The 26,079-nt window shown below is 40.4% G+C and overlaps 1 long non-coding RNA gene across 1 annotated transcript in view; it reads right to left on the minus strand.

The window, feature by feature from the left end:
* Positions 1–26,079, minus strand: part of LOC132251394 (uncharacterized) — a 399,437-nt gene that overhangs the window by 372,011 nt on the left and 1,347 nt on the right. The window contains exon 2 of the long non-coding RNA XR_009463407.1: positions 23,858–23,951. This is a non-coding gene — a long non-coding RNA (uncharacterized LOC132251394). The remainder of the gene's footprint in view (positions 1–23,857; positions 23,952–26,079) is intronic.

The raw sequence follows: 26,079 nt of genomic DNA on the forward strand, positions 1-26,079 counted from the left end.
ATAAAATGCAGCAGGCAGGCAGATTGGGGGCTTGCTTGCACCTCCAGGAGGGCTACTAGGGCTGTATCTGAGTCCTCCCAGGGGTGTGAGCCCCCAATCTGCCTGCCAGATGAGAGAAGCTGGGTGCTGCCACCTGGGACCAGCACTGGGAAGATCGCTGCTGCCATAGAGCCCGGGTGGCAGCACTCAGCTCCTCTCATCCAGTAGGCAGATCGGGGGCTCATCGACACCCCCGGGGGGGCTGCGGGGTCTGTGCTGGAGCCCTCCTCCTCGGACTCTGACACAGCCCCCGCAGCCCTCCTGGGGGTGCTGGCAGGCCCCCCGATCTACCTGCCTGCCAGTGGCAACACTAATCTTCCCAGCGCTGGGTGTGGGCTGTGCCCAGAACTGGTCTGTCATCTGACAGGCAGATCGGGAGCCTAGTGTCCTGGGAGGACTCCGGCACAGCCCCTGCAGCCCTCTCGGAGCCCCCAATCTGTCTGCTGGTGACAGGAGGCAGATGTTGCTAGCTGGGACTGGCACTGAAGCCAGTAAGCCTAGTTTTGAAACTCAAAACATTTCAAAACTTTTGAAATGTTCCGTGCTCCCTTGTTTTATTTTGAAGCTGTTTCAAAGGCTTTTGTTTCATTTCAATTTCGCTGTTTCAAGCTCGAAACGTGTCGAAACAGCTTCAGAACGAAACGGCAGGTGAAATTTTGCACAGCCCTAATATAAATATAATTTACATATGCATTCTCTCTCTCTCTCTCTCTCTCTCTCTATATATATATATATTTAGATATAGATAGATAGATGGTATATATATATGTATGATTGATATATATAAATGTATAATATTTTTATTAAATGAATTTAAAACAAAACATCTTATTTTTTATGAAAAAATATTTCAATTGATCTCAAAGCATTTTTTTCTAATTTAATTTTGTTCAAAATTTTGAAATGTGTTCTTTTTGTTCCATTTTAGAGTGGAGAAAAGTTCCTTGGAAACAGAAAATGTAGGTCTCATCCAGCTCTAACCTACCAAGGCAGATAAAGAAATTAGAAGGATTCAGACCCACAAGAATGACTTTTTAAGATCTTAATTTCAGTGAGAGACTGGAGGAGCCAAGTGTTTACCTTACCAAAGTAAAGTTTTTAGATGACTTGACCAAAACCTGTGATTAACAGAGTGTGCCCGCCTCTGTTCCAGGAGGTGCTCCTGGGCAACTCTTGCGCGGGCAGCTGACCGGGCCTGCCCTGCTCTCGCTGGGGAGTCCCTGGAACTCGCCGGCCGCGGTTGTGGCTGGGCCTGCCGCCAGGGTGTCCCCCTTGCTGCGGCCTCCAGCACCGAAGCGCCCCTGGGCGGGCTCACACGGGGCTCCGACCTCCCCTACACCCCGGCCAACGCCTCCTTGGGTCGTGGACCTTCCATCCCTTGTCCCCGAGCGAAGACTGAGCGTCGAGGGCCCTCTCCGCCCTTTGCAGCTCTCTTCCCTGACACCCCGCCGGGACCTCTGCCCGGTCTTCCCTGGTTCCCTCGCCGGGTTCCCTCCGGCTCTATCCCGGTTCCCTCACCGGAGCTCCCGCCGGCTCCAACCCGGTTCCTTCACCGGGGCTCCCGCCGGCTCCAACCCGGTTCCTCTGCCAGCTCGTCCCCTGTTACCTCACCGGTGAATTCAGCTGGCCCTCTCTCTAGGCTCCTCCTCGGGGCTTCTGCTGGCTCCCGCGTTAGTTTCGCCGCTCCTCTCCGGCGGCGTGGCTCTCCCCGCCTCCGTTGCTCCCGGCGCGGCTGCAGCCCGTTCGGCCCACGGTCAAAGCCCCTTGCAGGGGTCCGGTTCCCCTCCCGGGCTTCCTCCCGGGCTCCACGTCCTCCCACCGCGCGCCCCTTCTCTCCTCGGGGCCGCCTTTTATTTCCGCGGAGCGGCGCCTCTCGCTGACGTCGCTCCACCTCAGCTGTATGAAAGCGCAGCTAACGAGCCGCGCGGGTGGTTCCCCAGCCTGCACGCCGCCACTGCTCCCCTCTCCTGCGGAGCATACGTAAGTGTTCCCCCCGGCCCTGGGCCGGGGGCTCCCTCTAGTCCCGTTGTCCCTGGGACACAGAGAAAAGATACCTGGCAACTGAAGCTCCTTTTTTTCTAAGAAGGGCATAACAAGGCCCAACACCTGGAGGTTAAAATTTCACAAAGTTAAAATGGAAACATGGGGTCTTTTCAGTAAGCTGTACAGACACTTAATTACTGAAATATCTTGCTGTGGGATGTGTTGGATCCTCTATCATTTGAAGCTTCCAAATCATGATTTGATATCATTTTTGACAAACCTAGTTCTAAATCCACCACAAGTTATTTCCATAGAAATCCCCAGGGAAAGCAGCCCTTTTTAGCCTACATTTATACAGGGCATAGCACAATGAGATCCTAGGCCATAAGTGATGCTCCTCAATACTATTACAGTACAAATTATATATCATCAAATGATTAAGCCTCAGAATGCACGGTGAGAGTTACAGGGGTGCAGGCTGTAGCCGTGTTGATCTAAGGACATAGGCAGACAAGGTTCTTTGAGTGAATCTGATATCTTTTATTAGACCAACTTAAATAGTTGGAAAAACATTTTTTTTAAAGTAAGCTTTTGGGTTTAAAAATCCTTCATCAGGCTGAGGAAGTTTCAGCAGTTGGTGTGTGCTCTTCCTGGATGGAATGAAAAGTAAATAAGTTACTTATATAGCTGTAATGCATCCAAGAAAGCCCTACTTACTTTCATCTCTGAATCATACAGCAAACACTTTAAAATCATGACAGGCTTAATTTTTCAGAAGCACTCTTTTTTTTCTGTCACTATTGTACTGCTGATAAACCAATTCCTCCAGCAGTTTTACCTGCATGCTATATTCATTGCTTCCTCTCCTAAGTTTCCACATGTGCTATGCTTTGGCAAAACTCAGATCCCACTATGAAGCCAAGAGGAGTTGAGGTGCTAAATCCCTTCCTGGATAAGAACACTTGCTGCATTTCAGTGGTGGTTGAGAAGTGCTTTCCCTACATTTTGTCCGCTCATTTAATAACAACACACAAGGAATCCAGATAAAACCTCTTGCATAAAAGTAAAATCCTGTGTCAGCTGTGTGAGCTTTAAAGCTGTTAAAATATACAGTATGCAACTCAGTTAAACATACATCTGACTTCAGCTCATTTGAGTAGGAATCAGCTATTAGTTAGAATGTAGCAAAAGTTTTAACTTAAATACTTTTAACTTAATTCAATCAATTGTATTTTGTGGTCCAGAGAAATGATTTATGTATACATACAGATCAATGCCAAGCAATGCTGAATATTGTTTCACTTCTGAGCTTCAGCTAAACCTCAGGCAAGGCTTGTAAGACTGAAACAGCACAGCCTTACATCCCCAATCCCCACCCCACTAAGAAAGCAGGCATTTTTCTCCATGTATTTGTCAATTAATCCACACCACTCATATATTCAATTGTATCATCCTATTGCCATTTGTTTTATTTTAGCCTTCCTTATTATATTTTATTCTACACCCACTCATTTTTCCATTACCTTAATATGACTCGACTCTCCTTTCCACAATGGGGTCCTTTGGGTTCTGTAATCATACTTTCACACATACATGCATAACCATACTTTCTACTATCCAGAACACTGAACTTGGCTGAGCTGAAACCTAAGCCCATTGAAACTAATGGGAGGTCTTTCCCTTGACTTTTGTGGATTTCAGATTCAGGTGACTTTCAGAGTTGATAACGATGAGGATGTCTTCTGGCATGGGCAGCACTCAGTAAGATTTTGTTATCCTTTTCTAACTCTGATGTTATTTCAATTACATTTCAGTTCAGCCCACTGGACTGTCCTTTTACACCTTCTCTTGCATTATGAAAATTTCTCTACATGTTAAATAAACTATTTCTGTCAAAAAAGGAAAAGTAGGTCAAGTTTCCTATGGCTCCTGGAGTATGGATTCTTAGAAAAACTCTTGTCATTTTTGACAAATAAAATCCCTTTGCTTTTCAGTGTAATCCTACTGTAGTCCTAGCAATCAAAAAACTAATAGGACCTTCAAAGATTGTATCTGAACTGGAATTACTTCTGTGTAGCCTATGAACATTTTTCATATTAAAGCAGTGATGTCCATTTCCAATAAACTGCTTGTCATTTTAAGTGACTTTTAAGTCTTTCTATCTTGCAAAAATACAATTGCATTTAGTCCTGATACTTTAGCATGTAGAGAAAGCAATAGAGCAGTTATTGAAAGTTCCATTTCATTAAAAAACAAACCCTAGATTCAAGCCTGAAGCTAAGCAACTGGCAAACTGATGGATATATTCCTAATTCCCCTCTAGCTGTAGAATTAGAATTTCTGGGTTTCTAGCTAGTCGTATGGATTTGGATATAGGCTTAGATGCCCCTAAGACAGATAAGGGAAGAATGAATGGACATGTAGATATGGGGCAGTGGATGGATTAGTGGCGTGATAAAAAAAAGATACAAAAACACTTGTTTTTACAACACTAACATAATAAAATCACTTTACAAGAGAAAGGGTAAGGATGTAAAAGATCAGCAGTTGTAGAAGAATATTTCACAGCAGGAGAGAGGATTCTGGGTTTGGATAAAGATCCAGATTGTGCAGCAGGGTATGCAAGGGATATCAAAGACTAATCCCCACAAAAACTGGGACTACCAAATACCAGCAATTCAAAGTGAACCTCTTTCCCTATCAGGCTTTCATTTTCCCAACAAATACATGCTTAGCAGAAACTTTCTGTTGAAAAAAAAAAAAAAAAGTTTTCCACAGAGAAACATTTAGGTGGAACATTTTTGGGCCAGCCCTATTAATTACATCATTGAACCTGATGATGAGACATTTGGAGAGGTTCAGTCACCTGAAAATTATATATTAAATTTGCCAGTTCCTTTAAAAACCAACAAAACAATTACACACTGTTGACTACTTCTATGCATGGAGACACCATAGACAAGGTGAGACAGAATTTAAAAAAAAAGATTGAGCGAATTACACACACACCCAATCACACGAAATTTGCAGGCAATGGGATCTGTTTGAATTTCACATAGCAATTTTTTGGGAATAAAAATGTCTCTCCCACTGAGAAATGTAGACTCCCAGAAGGCTACACTGGAGCCTATTTTTAATGTGGCTATGGTTAGGAATACATAAAAGGACCCTTACTTATCTATATGGGCTCCATGCAGGAAGTACCTCTCATTCTTTTTATACCTTAGTACCACAAGAGGAAGCTGAGGCAGGAAGAGAGAGAGAGTGGTTTGCTCAAGGTTACATGGAAAGTCTGCAGAAGAGCAGGCTCCTCTTAAATACAAAGTTTGGGATCCTAATGGACTGCATATCTCACAGTACTGTCCTATATCAGAGTTGCATCCACCTGTGGCCGAAAGCCCAGCAGCTGTTTGATGCTGCACAGCAATTAAGCACAAGAACATGGAAAAGATGATGATGTGCCTGGAACAGAATATTTCTATATTCTGCTTTAAAAAAAAAAAATCTTACATACTGATCTATTCGGTTGTACTGAGAACATGGAATAGTCTCATCTGTTTTATGTATTAAAAATTCATCTAAGTGGGGGTTTTTTTCTGTACTACAAAATGACAGATCAGATTCTGACCACATTTACCTTGGTGTAAAGGTGCAGAAACTCCAACGAAGCCACATGAGTTATTTCCAAATTTACACCAGCCTGCTGGAGATTAAATTAAAGGTTGTATGACAGAATCTAAATGCACACTGGCATCTGAAGCATAAAGGGAAACCTTGATAAGCGTTCAGTCCCTGTTCCCGTATAACTATTGGATCTGTTATTGCTTTTCATGTGATTAGGCAATGAAATCAAAAAACCGAAAGAGAAAACGCCTGCAATCCTGGCTACCCCGACGCTCAATTTATGACTGACTTTTCCCTTCAACTCCTGGGGAAGCTATGATCCCATGGTTCGATACACTGCCAGGTTACAAAGAGCAGGCTCCCAGGTGAGACAGTATGAAGGCTAAATTAGAAATAGTGTCCTGATAGGATACTGCAGTGCAGATCTGACAGTAATTGAAAACTGTGGGGCTCCCAGATATTAAAGGTTGGGGATTTTCTATATCTTTGTGCTATTCACGCATGGGAAAAAGAAAATCTATCTGTGCTTTCAAATGAAACCTGTGGGCTTTTACAACTGAGTGCATCCAACCAGGACAGCAAAACTCACCGGTGGATCATTGGGGCCCTTCCTAGGAGTGAAAATTGATAATGAAATATTTAATTACAGCATGGAGAAGGTGATTTTACTAAAATGATCTGGGTTACATGATTAATGTTTTCTGATGCAGAGAACACCACGGATGACTTTTTTTTTTAAAAAAAGCAAGGATTGCTACACTGACCACCTGCAATGCTGACATTTATTTTTATTACAGACACGAATGGTAAAAATAAGGTTAGCTGTTCTTATATAAGCTGTTCCAGGAGAGAGCCAAAATATCTTTTATGCAGAAGTTCTTGACTCAGGGAACAGTGCCAAACCCCTGATCCTAACAGGTACTGTGCTACTTGCAGGTGCCTGGCACATACCCAGATGACGGATAAAATCTTGGTCCTACTGAAGTTTGTGGGAACTTTGGAAACAGCCTCCAGTACAAGAATATACAAGTCCATGAATCAAAGATTTTATCTTGTGGTTAAGGTACTGAGCTGGGAAAAAGGAAAACCTTACAATCAGTTTCTACTTCTGCAGAAGACTCTGGGTGACCTTAGGCAAGTCACTGATCCCTGTGCCTCAGTTCTGCATCTATGAATTGGGGATAAATCTTCCTCTTATCCATCTCCTATCTTGGATTAGTCAGTGTGTGTCCTTCACCATGTCTGCACTGTCACACAAAGTATAGCACAATGGTGCTCTTAACTGAGATAGGGCTTCCAGACATTAATACAATATGCATAATCAGATACCCAGGGCACTGATACCATGGTAATAAGCACAGTATAGGCAAATTACACAAATTAGAAGAGATAAAAGTGAAATGATTTCAGGAACACATTCCAATTAAAACTAGATGAATTTGCTCTGAATGTTATTGGGCATTTTTTTTTTTTTTTAAACTAGGCTGATGGAGACACATCTGAAAAAAATATATGGCTACTTTGTTATTCTCTGCCTGAAAGCTATTTTTTTTTTTGCATTAGGAATAAAGGATAGGATTTTTCAAGGCATTTAAGTGAGTTAAGAGCACAAACCCTGGTGATACCCAATGGATTTTTTTTTATTCTGGAATCTCTTTGGAGATGTTGTACCTGGCTGAAACCCACAGTATCTCTATATTTATATTGGTATATCAAAACTGGCTTAAACTATCTAGCTTGAGCACTGATGGAATCAAACCTGTGACAGTACAAGCAGCATAACTGCTTGAGAAGCTGGATAAATTTTTGGATAGTCTACCTACCCTGAGCTCTCTGCTGCTATAACCAGATGAGTAGTTAAAAGCTAGCTTGCGTAAGTCTACATAAGCTGAAGTCACTACCGTTCTACTAAGTTATCAACCAAGACCATCCACGCATCTCACCAGAAGCTAGCAACTCATTTGAGAGACTGAACACTACACCAACCTGGCCTCTAGTCATCCTGGCCAGCCGCTACCGTAAGCCTATCTATTTGTAATTACAACCAGTCCCTACTTCACTAATGTTATTTTTGGAGTGACAAATTTACAATTTTTCTCACGTGACCTCACCACAGTTATTTTGACTCACAGCATTAGTCGAGAACAAAACAAAGGGATATTTTAGTGCTAGTTAATTTTTAGTACTACATATGAATGCAGAGACAATTTTATCAATAATCCATTTTCTTTCGTTCTCTGCAATACAACATGATGCACATTCAGAACACAGAGTCCATATACAATGTAATGGGGTTTGAATTATTAGATTCTGTAATTGAACTTACTGTGTAAATCAATAACATTTCATTTCTTTAAAAAGGCTGGCAATAGCATTTTAAAATTTGAGATGAGCTAGCTAAATTATTGATCAGATTTACATATGCTTATGTGGATTTAACATTTACTTTGATGTTAAGAATCAAGGAACTAATTCATTTTCTTCTTTATATATTTTTTTCATTTTTGCTAGTTAAGCTGAATGAAAAACTTTGCCAACTAATATATGACAGTTACTGAATATATATTTTAACTGTTTTACATAATACAAGAGAGCTGTTTTATGATGATCCTGGTCAAATAAGATGATTAAACTCAATATTTCATATTTCCAGCTAATACTTCAATGCACACAGAGCTTTAGATGCAATGTAGCAAAAACGGTAATATTTCCTGAACCTGAATCTACTGATTGACTCAAGGCTAGATCTCCATCTGTGGTATTTTAGCATAGCTCTTTACTTAAATAACTCTATATCACTTTATGCTGCTGTTACTATATGATCCGAGTTACCCTTCAGCTTCAGTTTATTTATCTCCACAACAAACTGTGAGGTAGGAGATTATTGTTAGCTCTGTTTGACACAGGGCTGACAGAGACAGTCTTAGGTCTGTTCTGCATTTCAGTTTCTTGCTGGCATAACTATTATGGGAGCAGACAGAAGTTACATTTATTGCAAGATCAGCCTCTTGAAGGAACTATACAGCCATGCCCTAACAGAAGTGCACAGCTGCAAAGCACTTTAAAAGTGCAAACCCCAAACAGAGCTCCCCTCCCCTCCCTGCCCCCTGCTCCCATACTGAAGGTAGCACCACAGCTGGAGGAGTAGGGGCTAAGGGAGAGTGGCTGCAGACATGCAGCTCAGTCCAAAGTGGAACTCGATCCCCTGACCCGCCAGACCCAAAAGCAAATGTCTGTTGGGTGGGGGGGAATGCTGTAACTAATGGTACTTCCTGCAAAGCACCATGACTTACAGAAGGGAGCTGCATGTCTGTCAGCACCCTATATTGATCAAGGGTATGGACAGAGGTGATCCCAAACTGATCTCCACTTGCAGAAGCCTCTACTAGAGACATACTAGATAGGTCTACAGTACTATCTACAATGTAGTCAAAACATTACTGAACTAGCTTTAAGGAAGAAGCCAGCTAAATTAGCCCAGGCAGAACTCCATGCATCTACTGCTTGGCAATTTCTGGTGCTCAAGTTGGTCCTCTCATCTCTATCATTCACTGATACCTGTAGTGTATCCAGTTAGTGTAGCAGAATATACTTCCACAGCAATACAATTTACATCACTCAGAGTGATTTTACTCTAGTATTATAAGATACAGCTTTGCAATCATTGCTGCATCTGCACCAAGCAAGATTTGACAGCACAGAGTACCAATATTACCATGTAGGTCAAGTCCTTCTAGTGTAGTCATGATCTAAATAGCTGACCCAAAGTTCCAGGAGGGAATTGAACCCAGATTTCTAGAAAACTTCTACCCATGAACCATATTTCTTCCATACTTACAGTCCCACTTTTGAAAGCTTGAGAGTTAAAATGGTGAATAGGCAATTTGTTAGACTTTTCACTAGGAAATAACATTGACTCAGTGACAGGAAAGAAAACAAAATTAGATCCTAAAAAATCAAAAACTTAACAAACATGATGTCATTCCAAAATCTAGTGGTTAAATGGTAGGGAAATATTAAATGATAGAACATAAGAGCTGACATTTACTGGGTCAGACCATAAGTGAACAATGACTCCCAGATCTCTTTCCTGCATTGTAACAGCTAATATGGCACCTTCACAGTCTAGGTTTAAGTTTGCATTATTTCTGACTATGTTCATCAATTTACACTTATCTACACTGAATTTCTTCTACCATTTAGTTGCCCACTCACTCAATAGTGCCTGATTCTTCTGTAGTTCCTTGCAGTCCACCATGATCTTTACCACTGTGAAGAATTTTGTGTGATCAGCAAATTGGCCACCTTGCTACTCACCCCCTTTTCCAAATCACTTATGGATATGTTAAACAGTACTGATCCCAATACAGATCCCTGGGGAACCCTGCTATTTACTATTTTCCAACCCCAAAATTGACCATTTATACACACAATCTTTGTTTTCTATATTTAAGCTTATTTCTAATCTGTGACTGGATGTTCCCTGTAATTCCAGGAGTGCCCAACTTCATTAACAGCCTCTGATGGTGTAGCAAAACCCCCGGTTTTTCTTTTTTTATTTATTTTAAAATGCATTCCCTCCCCTTTCCCCAAGCATTTCTGACTTTTTCTCTGCCTCTCTATTCCCTATAGATAAGTATAAGTGAGCTCAGACTTAGGATAAGCTTTAACATTTTTATTTTGGTAGCAAATATTTGGTTTTGGATATCCACTGTTTTATATTGTATTATTATTAGGTTTGTATTGATTCTTACTGTTGTATATTGTATTATTACCATTTTTGTATTGATTTTTATTGTTTCATATGGATATTGTATGGTTTAGGCCTGTGTTTCTAAGTGAACCAAAGTCATGTTAAGTTTCCATTTTATATGTCAAGCCTCCATCTTGTGTCCTCTGCCTGGGCATCCTATGTTGCAACTGTATGAGTCACGTACCCCTTCCATGTAAATTGGTTCCTGGATGAATAAGAATGATTGGGAATGACTGAAATACAATGGTAGTAGACCTCTACTGGACTATAATGGACTATAATGACTGGGCCATCACCTCGCATTGATTCATCCAGGAACCACGGACCTCACCCAGGAACAGAGACAAGAACCCAGGAGTTGAAAAACAAAAGACCCTGCAGAACCAGCAACTCTACCATTGTACCCCACCATTACAGACACCCGAAACTGCACATCCCTGCATGGAGCACACATGGTCAGTACGCCAGGGGCTGACCCTTGCCTGGGCATGCCTCCTGTCACTAGGGTCACACAAGGTCTGCCCCTATAAAAAGAGGCAGTGAAGACAGACCCAGTGGGACGCCCTCTCCATCTGGACCAGCACCATGCCACACCACCTAGCCACCCAGAGGCCCTGCTGGTGACCCCCCTCTGAACAACATCTACTGGACAAGGACCCCTTTCCAGCCTGGATAGGTAGATATTCCCTGCACACCTCATCCTAAAATTTGGACTCTCTCTCTCTCTCTGGACTTCAGTGGACTTCAGCCCCTGTACCAAGCCTCTCTAACCCCTGCTGCCACTGTGTGTGTATGGGTGTGGGTGTGTGGGTGCAAGGAAACCAATAAGACATTGTGTCACCATCTCCCCTGTTCAATAAAACCACTGTCATTTGCAACCCTGAGTTGGGTCATGTTTTACTGAATCTCAGTCCCTTCCTTAGCTTAAATTCCAGCCTCATTCTCTCTCTCGCTCTCTTTCAGCTCCAGCCCCTGACCCCTCTCCACTAGTTTCCCAATCTCCTCTCAATTCCTACTGCCTTTTCCCTGTGACTTTCTGCTGCCTTTCTCTGCTTTCCCACTGCCCCTGCTGCCTTTCAGTCTCTCCTGCCGCTTTTCCTGTGATTTTCTGCGGTCCTCTCTGTTTTCAGGCTTCCCCCACACCTTCTGTAGTCATTCCCCCTCCCTCACAGCTTCCCAGCTCCTTGTGGCTGTCCTGCAATTTTCTGCAGCAGCTGGAGCCTTTCTCCAGCTCCCAGCACCTACTGTCGCTCCCTGCAACTTCTTTAGCTGCCCCGGAGCCATCCTCTGGCTCCCCACACTCAGAGCCCCTCTTTAACACCCACACTTTCCCTTAGTCCTATTTTCCCTCTCCCCACCTACCTTTTTAGCTCCCCCATAGCTCTGGCTCCAGTCCCAGCCTCTGTGCTGGCATTGCTCCCCTGTCCTGCAGGCTGTGGGCATTGTCTTTTAATCAATTAAGATCAATTGATCAATTGATTAAAGTTACCCTTGAGCCTCAGTTCTTCAGCCTAGGCCTGTCTAGTCTACCGGTTCTAATCCTGGTGCCGGTGACTTTCACTCCCTACACTTCTACTTTCTTACCTTAACCTTTCCCCAGGTATCCCAAGTACTCCAAGCACATACATAAATACATACACATCACAACATCCAACTTAGGAACTCACCTGTGTGTATGTGTAGGGGGGTGGTATGCATGTGAATTAGTGAATACACGTATATATACGTATGTAGATATCATTGTGTGTGTGTGTGTGGTATATGGATGAGTAATTCATGTATGTGTATTAGATGTGCAGGTGTTGGTAACTGATCCTGTCTAAATTTGGTGTGTGTAGCATGTATGGACTTAAACTGGTGATAGGTGTGCATGAACCTAGACTGGTTATTTTGAACGTGTGCGTATCTAAGTTGCTAGTGTGAGTGTGTATGCCTAGTAGGGGTGTCTGCACCTAGTGAGTGTATGTGTGCTTAATTGATTTTTATGTGTGCATGTGCAATTGTACACCACGCCCTCCTGTCTAACAATGCAATATTGAGATCCTGAGCATTGGCCTGACCCCTCAAGGAAACAATGGGGATCTTATCAAAGGTTTTTTGGAAGTCCAGATATATGGTGTCAGCTGAATCACCCTGATTTACCTGCTTTTTGACATCCTCAAAGAACTGTAGCTGATTGGTAAGGCATGATTTCTCTTTGACAAAACCATGTTGATTCCTTCCCAGCAAGTCATGCTTATCCATATGCCAAACAATTATATTTTTATTATTGTTTCTACCAGTTTTCCAGAAACAGAAGTTATACTCACTGGCCTGTAGTTTCTGGGTCCCCTCCAGAGCCTTTTTTAAATATGGGAATCACATTGGCAGCCCTCCAGTCCTCTGGTACCAAGGCTGTTTTTAGTGCTGGGTTGCATACTAACTAGAGCATATTTATACATCTGAAATAATTTTAGGAGAACAAAGTCCAAAATCAGATTGGATAGAAGAATTGGAAGGATTTTTATCCTTCAATGCTCCCATGCAACTTCAGAACATTTCTTTACATTTCCCCCAAACATGCTATTTAATGAAAGGAAATCTAACAGTGGGACTGAGAATATTTTGATATAGAGGCACTGTTTTAAATCATCTTGAAAGCTACCAGCCTGAAGTTGAAGGCAGGTGGATAAAAACAGGAATGTCAGGAGGTTAAATACGAAGATCAACTAGGGGAGAAGGTGATCCTGTAACTATAGGACTAGACTGGGATTTAAAAGATCCCTGGACTCTGCCACTGATTTCCTGTTTGACTCATTGTGATCACTGGCGTTGATTTCAATTAGAGATTGCTCAGTACTTCCAAAAAAAAAAAAAAAAAAAAGGGGGCGGGGGGGAGGTCTTGAATGAACCTCTCTGTGCCTCAAGTAGCTAAAAATTATAATTTTATTTGTCTGCCTTTGCTATCTAGTTTGTAAACTGCTTTAAGCAGGAAAAACAGCTTTGTGCAATATGTCTATAGAACATCTAGCACAATGTGGCCATTGATTGGCAATAGATTGGCAAGCATTAGCAAAACCATCATTCACCCTTCCTGAACCAAGGGCAGTGCCCAGTGCAGAAAGCAGTCCTTTTGTCTCATGTTGCAGCAAGGGAAGCTTAGGTTAGATGATTCTTCATTCTCTGCATTTGCAGCTTTGTGCCCCTTCTTTCTTGGGGTGGGGCAGACTGCTTTGCCATCCCTACTAGGGTTTTGCTTGGTGTTTCTCATATAGCCCCTTCATTTCCTTGAACCATTTGGAATTCCCAATGCCAGTATTACTATGAATATGCCAACAGCTGCACAGTCCATGAGATAAGGAACAGGTACAGGGCTCAGGATTCAGATTAGAGAAATGTAAATGATTTTTTTTCTGGTTGGGTTGTTTAATGCAATTACTTCAATATACAATATCCTTTTTCCAATTATTAACAGCACTATGCAATGATTTTCAAGCTCACTCTGTAACCATATGCTGATTAATTGAAGACTGTACTGATCTGTATGAATTTCCCCCCTTTTAATCTAAAAAAAAATATCAAGGAAAGACGCTAAACAGAAGCATAAAAATGTGACCTGTAGTAGCACAGCTCTGTGTATGTATGCAATAATTTATGTCATCAATCTTTATTCCATAGGTGTCAAACAGCACTTGCTCCCACCTGAAAATAATTATCATTCCTTAACATCACCATAGTCAAGCTGATTAGCATATACAGCACCCCTTCTGGCTGATTGTCAGAGCAGCACAGACGTTGCCTTTAGAGAGAGCATTTCATCTACCTCTGCAATTTGAGAGAAGGGATTTCCTGTGGCTAAAAAAAGACAGTTGTAAATTACTGGTGCCAGAAAAAAAGAGAGACAAGGGGAAGCAAATAAAGTCCCAAAGCTTAGAAACTTGACTGGGATCCTCCTACCCCATGTCACTTTGCAAAAGATGCCTCAAAGCTCAACTGGATGGCTTTAGTTCAGGTGCCTCCTACAAAAGTTTGGCCCAAACAGTTTATTAGCTCTGTTCGGTTGCATTACTCTATGTATTACAGCATGGCAGGTAAAGTTACTACTGATGAACAACATCTGCAGCATCCAAGGATAAATATGACCTAATCTGAGGCAGATCATTCAGACCCTGAGTTACTGTACCCCACTGCCAGAAATCTAATTCCTGCTTCATAATGGGTCACAATGGATTTAGGTCATGAATGCTAGGAAAATGATGCAGATTTTTACTACTTTACTATTTCTATTTTCTCCTCAGATCTCAATTGTTCCCTAAAATATGAATAGCCTATAAAAGGCTTATTTAAGCAAATACACTTGAAAAAACAAATGGAGCACTTTCATTGCTATTACACTACACACACACACACACACACTATCTAAGCAAAATTGTTATTGGACCTAAATACAACATAGAAACTTATACAATATGTATACACACTCCATTCTTCCCCCTCTACATAGAAAGACAAGTTTTCACCCTTCAGTTACCCAAAGTTTTAATTGCTGCCCATGTCACACACTGTGCTTCCTAATTTTCAGAAAGTACATTCCACTGGAACTATACATAGTGCCAAAATGATCTGTACCACTGAGCAATTTAATAAGTAGTAGAAATGTAAAATAAATCCTCATAAAAGCATCCTTTAGTGCTAAAACTGTATTCCTAAACTGCCTTGCCCTACTTCTGTTTGAATTGTGTAAATCTTTGCATAAGATACTGATTTAAAATCAACATAGGCTTTGGTTTTAAGATGCTTGGGTTGCATTATTTCAAACCAGATAGTATTCAACATGGCTCAGTAGCCTAATTTCATAACTATCCCACTATGGGCAATTTCTGCCTGGTTTTTCTGCTGGCTAAAGAAAAGAAAGGAAGCCATGTTTGCAGGTCTGAAACCTGAGAATTTAAAGGGACTTGTGATTGTAGGCATGGTAAGGGATCTGTGATTGCTCAGTGCTTTCCAAGGTCATGTCCTTTTAAGGGGTCACTAGTCAGTTTTGAAAATCATGGCCATAAACTATAGAAGGCCAGAAAGCAAACTTGGTATAAATTATCCTAACCTTGACTGCAACAGTGGCCACTGATAAGAAGCTACCTCTTACTGGGCAAGAGGGACAGCTCGGCCTGGCTAGCAAAACTATGCTTTCTTTTTGAGTTGGTGGGAATACAGGGTATCCAAAACAGAATATGAGACTGAATTAGAAATAAAAGTGTGTTCAACCAGCTAAAGAAAGCACACACAGATCAAGCAGAGGCAACTCACAGAACTCATAAGGTAACACTCTCCTATGTTAATATTTATTTCAATTAGATTATATTTCAACTATAGTCAATTTTCCTTATGTTACTGAAACATTAAGTTCCATGAGGGAAAGCAATTGGGAAAGGATATAGATGGGAGCAAAAGTTCTTGTCTGCTACTCTCTTCAGCTAATCACAAAACATCCAGGTTCTTGGCATGTTTTTAGTGGGGATTAGTCCCTGGTTTAAAGGTCGAAAAGAAAAAAAATAAATAAATTCATGAGTTTTCACTTCATCAAGCACTATTCCTAGCTGTGATTGCATTCAGAAGTCAAATCCAGCTGCATCCAGATGTCAAATCCAATAAGAGTATTAATCACATCTGATACTCTTCCTGATCTAGTTTTACTAAGCACTTGTTAGGGATGACCAGGACACACACACCAGCTACTAACTTGGAAATGAAAATGCTCAGAAATGAAAGATTTTGCATAGCTTTTCAGTGGTATTGGCCCACCTCAGAGTACTGGACATAGGCAAAGATTTTTAAAAGAAGTAACAATTCTGTAAGCCTCAAATTTTGGAATCTGGCTTGAAAGAACTGAAACTCAGTTGTAATCTAGAGAGTGAGCAAGTGAGCAGAGATTCCTTGCTTCACATTGTCTGAAATACCGCCATTTTAGAGTGAAATGCAGTAGCCCCGTTCCATGTTAAAGATATTGAGGGCCTATTAGTATTTCTCAGCACTAACAGTGATACACAAAATGAACCAAAGGCAGGAAAGGAATTACTTAAGCTTTTATTTATTTTGTTGTTGTTCCTCTACTGGCTCCCTTATGTTTGCAGATACAGTTTCATAAGATGCTCTGTTTTTAACAAAAACTTTTGAGTAACAAATACATGTATTGGTAAAGCCTCTTTAGATCCACCATGCCATTTTCAGAGGGGGAGTGTTCCTGGAAAATTCATCTCAGATGAATCAGTGTAGATGACAGCGTGCAGGAATGAATACCATGCATTGATAATACAGGGATGCTATAAATCAGGCACTCAAAGTACTAAACCTTTAAACAGACTGCTCCCAGCATAATTCCAGCACCTTTGCTAAAGGCCAGAAAATATCATAAATGCTGTGTCTCTCATGTAGGCCACAAGGTTTTCTATTATGGGCCTGCAGACAGTGACACCTTTACTATTCTTCCCATCCCCTGCCACATTTTTAAAGGATGCTAATGGAAGATGTGGTACTCTTAAAGCGTCTGGGCTGGGTTTTTTTTGTTTGTTTGTTTGTTTATTGGGGGGGTCTTTTGTTGGTTTATGGGGTTTTTTTAATATATTCTTTCACAGCAATAGCTACAGCATTGGGCTGTAATTCAGGAGAACCAGATTTTGTTCTTCTCTCCATCAGTAACCTGCTTCCTTGGGCCTAATGTCCCTACCTGCAAAAAAACCCCAACCAACCCAGACCTTTGCAAATCACTTTGATATCTAATAGTGAACATACTGCAGAAAATAATAAGACAGACAGTACAGTATTTAAAAAAATAGTTCATTGCATCTGGTAGGTCTATTTTGGTGGTAAGATATAGGACAAGGGAGTAGGGTTAAAGACCAATCTCATTTAATCACATAGTAACATCATTATGTACTGTATTCCAAGCCTATCAATGAGGATTAATTAATTCAGGGTATTAATAGACTGGGTAACCCCCTAACACTTGGAGATTACAGCATCTCTGTTTCTCAACAGGGGAATAAAGAACACGTTATCTAAGATTAAAATATACAAGCCATTATAGTGTGTGTGTGTGTGTGTGTGTGCGCGCGCACACGCGCACACGCATGCGCACACTCACTCAATGGCCTGTATATTTTAATAATAGGTAATATATGTGTGTATGTATAAACAGTTAGAAAGGTATCTATATATAAAACACCCCTGGACGGTCTATTAACCAAAAAGTGGAACTGCAATAAAAAAGGCTATTCATAAGCAAGACAAAGCAACTAATATAGCTTAGACTAAAAGAATTAAAGCCTTCATATATGCATTCAGTATCACCTAGCAGGGCAACACAGAAGTCAGGCTTCCTGTATCCTTGGTCAGCCACCCAGTGACTACACTATATTAACCAAATTACATTAACCAGAAATTACATTGAGGTGGGGGGGGGGGCGGCAATTTTCTATTAAATAGATGGAAAGATGGTGAAAGATTTTTCAACCAGCTGCTATAAAATATATAACAGATTTCAGAGAGAGAGAGCGAGAGATCGAGTGTGACAGAGTCATACTACATCCTCTCAGTACTGCTGGTATAAGCAATAAGGCTTTTCCTGGCTTTTGTAACCTTCTTCCTTCAGAACTGCTATGGGACTAGTGAGCTAAGTCCCTAGAGTGCATGTATTCTGTGTATGAGAGTGTATATATTCTGTTCCTTTCAGAACTCATACTTCATTTTTGAGACATAATTGAGAATATCTATCAAAATATACAAGCATTTGCTGACCTCAGAAAAAAAAGTATTTCTGGGACTTTGGAGCAATATACTGTACTGCAGCTTCTGAAGTTGCTGCAGCTATTTCATTTCTGGGTCAAGAAATCACAAGTTCAAACTATATATAACAAAAATAACTGTGAGCCATCTGCGATCTTATCGGCTTAATGTTCAAGTTGCCACCCAAGCAGCATAACTTTTATTACTGTATTAGTCTCGAGACCCAAGCAGATCAGGGCGCCTTAGTGCTAGATGCAAAACAAAACCAGAGTACGGAATTAGCCTTTACCCCCAAAGGACTTAGCATTCTTAATTTCTGCTGTGTATTTAAATTATAAAAGGGAAATTAATACAAACTGCTCCTATTTTCAGTTGCTGGGCTAGGAAACTGTCAAAAGGTGGCAAAAAACAAGGCCACTTTAGTGCGAAGTGTTCAAAGATCCAGGTGTCACCTAATTCCCAGTTAAGCCTAGAGAATAAAGGCTTAGTACTGTCATAGAAACACACGCAGCACACTTTTGGGTCAGGTCAGCAGAAGCTTTTATTTAAATGAAACTAGGGGGGAGTCTAAAGTGACATGGATTTCCTAAGCACTTGGAAGGGGTTTCCCCCCAAGAGCAAAATCAGGAGGCTTATATACTTTTTAACAGTCACTTACAACTCACGTGATCATATAGTCGAGTTTGCTAGGAAAGCAGCTACAAACACTATCTCATTACTTCTTTGCTGTTATCAGGATGGGAACCATGGGAGAGACAAAGAGAGAACTAACACTTCCTTCTTGCACCTGGAAATCAGAGTTGTACTTACTTTTTTTCTGCTATCTTCAAGGCCACAGTGAGCGAAGCAGTTGCAGAGGCGTTACAAAGAACAAACACTTTCCCTTATCTGTTTTACTGTACAGAGCCAGCAATTCCCCACAAAGCGGTTATGTCATTTTATAACTCATATGATCAAAGTTTAAGGCATTTTTTTTTTTTTTTTTTTAATTTCACAGTACTCATGCTGGTCTTCTGCATAAAGAAGAATTTTACTACAGGTAAAGAAATTGCCTTCTCTAAACAGTCTAACACAACTTCCTCATTGACATATTTCAGTCTAATTAAAGGAATAGGATTTCTCTTTGTAAAACTAACTTTCAAAGGAAAAAAAAATGACTTTAGTAAATTTGTTCATCTTAAGGACATTTCTTTTGGGATTTGCTTTTTTTATCCCCCGTCCTATTCTAAGAAATACTCCAACTTTGCAGGACATGGTATGGGAGTTTCTGCTTGTTGCGTATTATCTGAACGTGAAAAGTCTATTCAGTTCACTGAGCAGGATGCCCAAATCTATCACTTGTTCAGAACTCAGACAACAGCTCTGAAATAGCCGCGCGCCGAAAGAATATTACCAGCTAATGCCGTGCAGTACAGTGTACTATTTGTTTTTTTGTATCTGAGGATGGGAAGGAGAATATCATTCCATCAGTGTCTAAAATGTGTACATATACCCAAATAATGACAAAGATACATATACGGCTCTGTGGGAAGACACAGCACTGAATTTTTATTCCATTATTCCATGTGTCTCTCTTTCCCTTCTTTACCCCTGGATACTTATCTTCCACTGCTCTCTTACAAGCCATGCAACCAGGTCTGCAATCAGTGGAGGAGTTTGTATCTAGGGTTCCTAGAAACAATAGAAAAGAACACCCCGCATCCCAGCCCCGCCAGGGCTCTTTGACATTCACCCCAGCCCCATCAGGGCCCTTTGACCCCTCTCACTGCTTGTGTTCAAGACATTTTTCATCTGCTGACCTTTCTGGAGTAAGTGAGACTCATTCACATGGTTCATAGGTCTTGCAATGGCCTTTAACACAGGAGTTATACTGTTGACTTCCACTACAATGCAGGTTATGTCCGGGGCTCTGTGAACTATTGCAGCCAATACTTGATAAAGTATCAAGTATTGGCTGCAATAGTTCACAGAGCCCCGGACATAACCTGCTCTTAGATTTAAGCAAATAAGAGAGCAGATGGCCCAATGGTAGGGCATCTATTTGGGACTCTTGATTTCCTGCTCTGCTATGCAGATCCCAGGTTTTCAAAAAGCAACTCAGGTGCTACTTTTCTCAACATTACAAACCCTGCCTGACTTAGCAGCCTAAAGCCAAAATGTAAGTGTTTAGGCACTTAATGCCCACTGGCATTAATTCTTTTGAGCTAGGTGTCTAAATACCTTTAACAAGCTAAGCCTTTGATTCTCTTTTCCTCAGTTCTCCTCAACTACAAAAGGGGGTAACAGCAATTCCTTGCCTCACAGGGCATTGGGGGTGATAAACACACTGGAAACCAAGGGACTGAGACTCTTCAGTAACAGAGGACAATACCCATGACATTGTTGTAGTTAGTCAAGCAATTCAGAGAGCAGAGTTTCAGAAATTCTGCAAAACACATCTAAAACTCTAAAGTCTTCTTAAGTCATCCTAAATATATATACTACCAGGGAGGGAGGAGAACAACTGAATGTAAAACAGTTTTGTTCTTCAGAAAAAAAAAAAAAACTGGCATTTTTATTATTCCTCCTCCTCCTCCTTTATCCTCCAATTTTATCCTAGTTCTCATTTCCACTCTGCATTGTAGTGGAAGTCAACAGTATAACTCAAAGCTTTGTGAAGATATGTTTGTTCAGTAAACAAGTTAAATGTGTTTGTATAACTCTTGCTGAAGCAAGATTTAGTCTTTGCTGAATGGCTACACACTATGTATTTCTCTCTGCAGATACACACTGGGGAAAAAAAAGAGGATTTAAAATAAACATGTGGTCCACAAAAAAAAAGTTTCCAGCCATGAATCCTCTTAGAAAGGGAAGAGAGCAAAGGGGGAGGTGACAGAGCATCACTCAAAGGATGGAGACTGCATTTCCATGACAACTGTGCATACGCAGAACACAAGGACAAATGAATAAACAATAAAATCATGATGCGAGTGTTTCAAAAAGAGGAACTATATAATAAATGTTCAAAGGCCATATTCTACAACTGATGTTAATGGAACTCCTTACAAAATTGGGCAGATTCTGGCTCCTCGGTATTGAAAGAAAGCCTTCCCCCCCCAAAAAAGAAATTATTTTCAAGAGTGCTGCGTGCTGGTTTATTTCTGCTTCTGCTGTGGGAGTAAATGAAGGAGTTGATGAGAAATAGGGTAACTGCTTTTGATAATTCTATCTTCGCTGCTTCACAGATTTTCTGATTGAAAGGAAAATTCCCCAGGATTTTCACCTGCCCTGCAATACATTTGTGACATTATTTTGTCCTCCCAAACCAGAAAGCTCTAGTGAAATTGTACATGCAATCAAGCATTTCACAGATAAAATCTGCAAATTTTGACTGAAGGAGACATACGGAAGTCTCTTAAGGGGTGAAAATTACCCCTTTGAAGAAAGCCAGGCCCAGGTCTATGCATGCATTTGAACCACATTTAAGTCTAGGAGTTTGTCTTCCTAACTCCGAAGTTCTGTACCAGGTGCCTACAAGTGACTCAATCCCAGTCTACAAGCGACACCAATTTGCAGTCACAGTTCAGATGCAGAAGTGGATTTCAACTAGGAAATAACATCCACTAACCTTTCTTTTCCCGGGAAAGGGGGGGGGGAGGGGGGAGGAAATATGGGGTCAAACCACATCAGCAAAAACACCAGAAACTACTGATAACAAACTGTGCTTATAGTTATTACCAAAGCAAACTTCACAGATCTCTCACTGTTCTTTGACGAGAAGGAAGTGAAAGACACTTCTAGACTCGATTCAAGAGAAGGTCCTGCACCTGATATCTGATGGAATTGCCTGGGAACCAGTTATCGAACAATTGTTTGACTTCTTCTACCTTAGTTCTGGTCTCCTCCAAATCTTTCAGAACAGCCACTTCAGGCAGCTCTGCCTGTATATCTGTGTTATAGATTTCCAGAGATCAATACAAATGCAACAATACATGAATATAGGGTAAAACTGCATCTGAAACCATCCGACCGACTGCTGCACACCACTGGCGTTCATCACCACTGCCATCCCATTAGCCCGGTTGCCAATGGTCAAACTCATGAGGGAGCCCTTACAGGTTGCCTCTCTCTAGGGCTTTATTTAACGCATGTTAGTGTAAATGAATACTATTTCTTTGTTGGCACTGGGAGCATTTAGATTTTTGACAGCGAGTGAATAAATATTGCTTGCTTAAAGGCAGTTCTTTGAAATTTGCAAACTCTTCTCTTCTGTATTTTTTCCTCCTAAACGTGTGTGTAAAAGCTTTATCAGGGTGAACTGTGTCTTGGCATTGTCTTTGATACTGTCTTGGCTTGCGTTATAAAGATAATAAAAATTCTTGCTGTTGGGAACCTGAACAACTCCCCAGTTGTATTTTCCTTTTGGCTTCTGTTTATAACATTAGCTGCTTGCAAGTGTTAACATGGAACATTATAAGTATTACAGCTTGTATTAACTTTGCAGTGGGGGGTATTTTTTTCTCCATCGTTCACATAGACAGGAATTTCGTGATCTCAAAGTAAAGTAGCAGGGTTCTTGCTGGATTCTTCCATCCTTTAGTTATATTTAGGAATGCTTTGAACTGCACATGTGCTTACCCATTTTAATTAGACAACTTGTTGAGTAAGGAACTACCAAATGTTGAGGTGAAAAAACGGAGTCTGTTAGGCCTGGGGCAAATTAGTCCAACCAAAATTTTAAGGGTGAGAAATTGCTGAAAGGGATTTGAGTTTTACCGATGTTTGCATTGATGGCAATGAGTTATATTAAATCATACTGCAGAATTTAGGATATATTTTTATCATGAACATCTAGAGCTCAAGGAGAAGTTCTCCCTCTTGTACTCACATGCCTCTACACATCTAAATAAACAAGCAACAAATCACCCACCCTTCACCCTTAATTCCCCGTGAATAAAAAGTAGGTATTTACAACCTCACAGAATTTAGAAGCATCCTTAATTACTGCTGAGCTGATAAAAACAAACAAAAACGTTTAGAAAAGTCAAAATGTTCATTTTTTGGTCAAAAACTTAAGGTTTAAAAAAACACTTTAAAAAGGGACAAGTTTCAGGCAACTCCAACTTGACTAGCACACATTTCTTTAACTCTTTCATGCTTTAGTTCAGCCTTATTAAAACTAACCCAATAGCACACATGATAACACATGGATCACTTTTGAATGAGATTTTATAGAACAGTAAGATGCTCTGGTCATTCAGTTTGGATCCTATAGACCTCATGAAACAAGGGTTCCTCTACTATATTCCAATGAAACAGGATTTTACATCAGAAGACTTTGCGGTTTCCAGCATCTGATCCAGTGTCTATTGCCCTAGCTAACTGGCATAGGCACTGGTTTGTTCCCCAAATGAATACTGACATCATCTTACCCTTTCTTGCTTTCAAAGTCAGGCTTAAAAAATGCAGCACTGGAAGTGTAGTTCCCTTTGTTTCCCACCATAAGAAAACGGGAGGGTTTCACCAGGGTAACCCTCTATAATTACTGCATGTAGCACAGTGTTTAAATATATGAATTTTGTTGACAGATTGTCACTTCAATTAGTTCACTGGTTGATTTTGTGTAATTACAATAGTTTGTCACTGGGTTGTTTTCTCTAATTTGCAGTCTCAATTATATAAATTAGATTGATTAACAGAGGTGCTTGCTTCGCTTACCTTGTATGCAGAATATACAAATGGTGCTCTCTCCTTGGGCTGTTCAATCCTTTGGCCATGTTGTGTATTATCCTCCACAAAAACATTTCTTTGTCTGGGTGAGAAAGAGAAAGCATTGATGAAATGAGAATACTCTTCCCTGATTGTTTGCTAGCATTTTGCTTAGGATGAATTTTGGAGCTGGCAACCCTTAAAAAAAGGCAGATTATTATATTGTTTTCTAATGGCTAGAAAAGGGTGCTGAAAGCAAGGACTTCTGTGTTTTCTACTCAGCTCTGTCACCAAAACTTTGGAAAATATACTCAACTTTTCTGCACCTCAGTTAACTCAAGTGTAAAATAATTCACATTTATAATTATGTAGATGCTTTCACTGAGGGATAAACAAGTGGTTCAAAATTAGGAAAAATAATAATTATGGCTAATAATGTATCCAAATAGAGTTCACAACAATGTTATTAGGTGGCTCAAGGCCATCATTGCAAAATACTATAACAAATAAATAATGACACCTGTGTATAATTTAGGAGACACGTTATAGCAGCTTCTTAAAAGCAGGAGCCGCAGGCTAGTCAAAGCCTAATTCTCCATGGGCGCACACATAATATGGGCATTCAAATCACTGACAAATGAGTAAGAAACACTACCCCATCGAAACAGTAGCATTATGTACTCCATTTGATCTGAATAAAACAAAAATAGACAAAGTACTAGTTAGAGGATCTGGACTCCAGATGTTACCACTGGATTCCAGGTACATGCCAAGGAGAAATGCCAAGATTAGCCAGACTGGTTAATGCTCTAAAGCAATAAGATTTTGTAGTATCCTCAACCATTTCCATTATACAAAAAAAATCTCAGCACTAATCACTTATAATGGCTTTGTCACCTATCACATACATGTCCAATCTCTATGCTTTATATATAACAGAACATATATTCTGCCCATGTTGAGAAGTCATGGAAGCACTTCTATTGATACCGTTTTGCAAAACCTCTCAGAGCTAGTTTTCTGCTTTGCCACCAAATCCAATAGAAAGGTCATCCACAGCTATGCAGGAGGAACACAGAGAGAACCACGCCTCAGTCAACTACATACTTACCTCCCTAATGATGTAAAGCTGAAGCCTAACACAGGCTCTCTCTACTCACCTAAGAGAATAGCAATCTGCTACTAACCCATATTAACTTAATTAAATCTAGTAGCTTGGCAGAACTTCTGTTTCTTGGGAAATAAACAGTTATAAAATTCATTCTTTGTTCCTAAGTGGAAGAGAAAATTGAAATTCAACATTTCCCAGAAAAAAAATATTTGAAGATGGAGGGGGGAGGGAAATCACAGGCAAGAAAGAAAGCAAGTAATTATTTTGAGATCCACAAACAGTCATTCTAATTTTGCCTTGCACTGTTCGACAAAACATATTTGAAAACAAAAGTCCTTTTTTTCAAAACAAAAATTTAAGTGTTACTTCTTTAAAATGTTAAAAGGGACTTTTCAATATTTCTAAACAAAAAATGTATCAAAAGGAAGATACTCCAGCAGAAAATAAAAAATTTAAATTAATGGGCATTTTTGACAAAAAGGCTTTCTGTCAAAAATGTTAAATGCTCTATTTAACGGCAAGATACACATTCTATAGTAGTAATTGTTAAAAGAATCTATTGTACTTCCACGACACTGGGTGACATTTTATCCTTCACAACTAAGTCATTGTAAGCAGAAATAAGTTAGGTGCTTAGTAGAGAAACACTTAAAAAAGAAAAAAGAAATCCTTATGAACTTCTTTCAAAGCTTACCATAAATGATGCAAAAGAACCTAAAACATAAATTACTAAGAATCGGCAGTGGAGAACTGCCATCTATAAAGCCATGCTATATGCTTCAACATTAGCAAGTCTTACGGCCATTTTTACTACAACCTTTTAAAAGAATTCTGTAAAAGGATTTCCATGGATTGATTTCTTTCTTAAAAGAAGGGAGCCCGACTCTCTTCTCATTTCAAAGGGCATAAATCAGGAAAAATTACATGAGAACGATCATGTTACTTTGGCAGGAATGAGTGGAAACGAAATGTTGGGTGCCTTTCAAAGAAACCCAGAATTTTTAGTCGAGAACGTTCTTTGCTCAGAACAGAAAACAGGAGGGGGGAAAACTGCTTAGAAAACACAACGCAACTGAACTGAACTACAGCTTCATGGATGGACCAACAGAAAAAAATCCAT

Source organism: Alligator mississippiensis, chromosome 7, assembly GCF_030867095.1.
Source record: "Alligator mississippiensis isolate rAllMis1 chromosome 7, rAllMis1, whole genome shotgun sequence".
NCBI lineage: Eukaryota > Metazoa > Chordata > Crocodylia > Alligatoridae > Alligator > Alligator mississippiensis.